A 2,612-nucleotide genomic window follows, 5' to 3' on the forward strand; every position below is an offset into this window, starting at 1 on the left:
TTATTTATTTATTTATTTTTGGCAGAACTGGGGATTGGATTCAGACCCTTGCGTATGCCAGGGAAGTGCTTATTCTACTGAGCCTACAGGACATATTTTAAACTATGCTGTTTTGGGTCACAATTTTATTGGAAAATAACATTTTTTAAGTCCCATGGGTCAGTGCTAATTTATAGTCCCTACTTAGAGAACTTGGAAAGTTCATGAACAAGCTGTGAAGCAAAGTTCACAGTGATGTAAAAACCTTATGGGAATTCAGGGCAGACTATCCAAGTATGTTATAGTTGGATGGCTACGATTGTTCAGGAGTGATGAAGCCCAGCTTCCACATCTAAAATCTGAGCAGATATGAGTTGACTTGGCAAGGATTCCACAGGGACAGAAACTGCATGTTTCATCTCAGTTCTGAGGTTAATTTTCTCCATTTTATGAATTCCTTCTTCTTACTAAATCAAACACTTTCCCATTTTTAACTGATTCTTTCTGTTTTGACCATTAAAATATTCAAGGTATGTATCCTTCAAGCTACAACCTCTCTCTTTTAGAAGAATGACCCCGAGACTGCAAGCAAACCAATCTTGAATCGTTTAAATTATTTATTAATTCTTCCCACTGCAACATTTGTGTAGCATAACAAAAGAGAATTAAGGAGACAAACTTGTCAGGTAAACTAAAAAGAAGATAAAAAGATGGAGGAGATGAAAAATAAATTTATATGTAGTAAGGGGAAATTAGCCTTAAATACATAATAAACAGTTAATGTAGCTTCCACATATAGTTTCCAGACTTCAACTTCTTCAAGTGAATTTTCAAAAATTAAACCATCTTTATTAATTAACCCTATTTGTTAAATTTTAACCTTATCAAGTAATAAATTTAAACATTTTGCCAAGTAATGCATTTAATAAACATACGTTTAAAAATAACAAAGACCACCTCGCATGAGGTGAGGCCTCCACCTGCGGAGGCGGAAGGAGCAGCTGTGCCCATTGCCTGCACATGACTACTTTGAGGTGGCTGGCACAGACCACAGCCTTTATCTTCATCTCTACTAGAGAGCATACATTAATTTTAAGAATCCTGATGGCATCCTTCTGTTCAAAGATTGTTTTGATAGATATGTCTTCATGGGCAATAATGGCCTGGAGTATCCTGCAGTGATAGAGTTTGCCCCATTCCAGAAGATTATCAAGATAAAGCTAAAGAAGACAGGCACCAAGATGATGAGCACTGAAGATGATTAAGAGTATAAGAAGTTTTGGGAAACTAACAGTATAGAAGAAGAGAACCAGTACCAACCCTGAAACTCTTCTGGTAGAGAGAGAGAGGCAAAGACAAGAGAACTTGTTGAAGTACCACAACTCTTTTGGACTATATTAAAAATAGAAAATTAGAAAAGCAGAGAATTTGAAGGAGGGAGCAAGAAGAATGAGAGAGGAGGGAGTTAGAAAAAAAATGCTTGCAAGAGGAAAAAAAAAGATAAAGATGAGAAGAAAGATACAAGAGGGAAGAGGCAGATAAACAAAAGACAACTGTTGAGACAGAAATTAGGATTAAGCTTCTTAAGAAACCAGAAAAGGAAGAGGAACGAAACACAGAATAACAAAAAGAAAGCGGCAAGGAAGTCAACACTGGAGATGGAAAACAGGAAACTTCTGCCCCCTGCACCTTCATGAGAGCTAGGTCCTCAGAGAGCTGGAAAGGGATATACAGGGAAAAGTCACAGGACAACAATGACAAAGAGCAAAAAGGTACAGAGAGAAGAATCTGAGACCTGAAATGCCAGAGTACCACTCAGATTGGGGCAGAAAGCACAGTGGTCAGTCTGAGTTGGACAGGTTTCCTAGGAAGAATGAAGATAAGCTGAGTTGGAAGAGAGGCTTCACCCAAGGCAGAAGGGCAAAGGGGAATGAGGAAGGGGCATTGCTCTTGAGACAGCAGAGAGCCTGAGCAGGGAGCAGCAGGAGACACACACACTGAACCTGGCAGGGAAGGCCCAGGAGATAGGACCCTGTAATCTATTTGTCAGCACCCCAAGTGGGCACTGCTTCTGCAGGCTCATAACCACTGTTTCCAAACAAAATTTTTATTAAATCAGACAGGACTCTTTTTTTAAAAAGATCCTAATAAAACAAATTCATAGAACATTTTTGAAACAAAGAAATAGAAAGACTATATTCTCAAAGTAAACACAGTTCTTTACATTGAGTTAATACTGTGTTTTTCTCATTTCACTACATACAAGTGAAACTTTGTTAAAGAAGAGTACTCCTCATTCATGTCCAAACATTTCAAGATCACTAGGCTACTCCATATGAGCATGAAATTAAAAAGAAAAGCCAGACATTACAGATAGAGGGGATTTTTACAGTGCTATACAAGGAATATGTGACACAGTGGGTGAAATCTTCATTTAGATCTTCATCAGAAAGTCATTGCTTTCGCCAAAGGACAACCACTAAGCTTTTAATGGAAACAATTGATCTCTGCATATTTTTTTAATAATTGGTGAACTTTAGCTTTGCTGAACTCATATATTAATGCTAATAGTTTTTTCATATGTCTTCTGCGATTTTCTATGTATATGATCATATCCTATTTCCTTTTTGTTG

General features: G+C 37.5%; 1 pseudogene; it reads left to right on the top strand.

The window, feature by feature from the left end:
• LOC101592491 overlaps positions 1-1,950 on the top strand; it is a 13,412-nt pseudogene extending 11,462 nt beyond the window's left edge.
• Positions 1,951-2,612: the final 662 nt, after the last annotated feature.

Source organism: Octodon degus, unplaced genomic scaffold (genome assembly GCF_000260255.1).
Source record: "Octodon degus isolate 3935 unplaced genomic scaffold, OctDeg1.0 scaffold00016, whole genome shotgun sequence".
NCBI classification, from domain to species: domain Eukaryota; kingdom Metazoa; phylum Chordata; class Mammalia; order Rodentia; family Octodontidae; genus Octodon; species Octodon degus.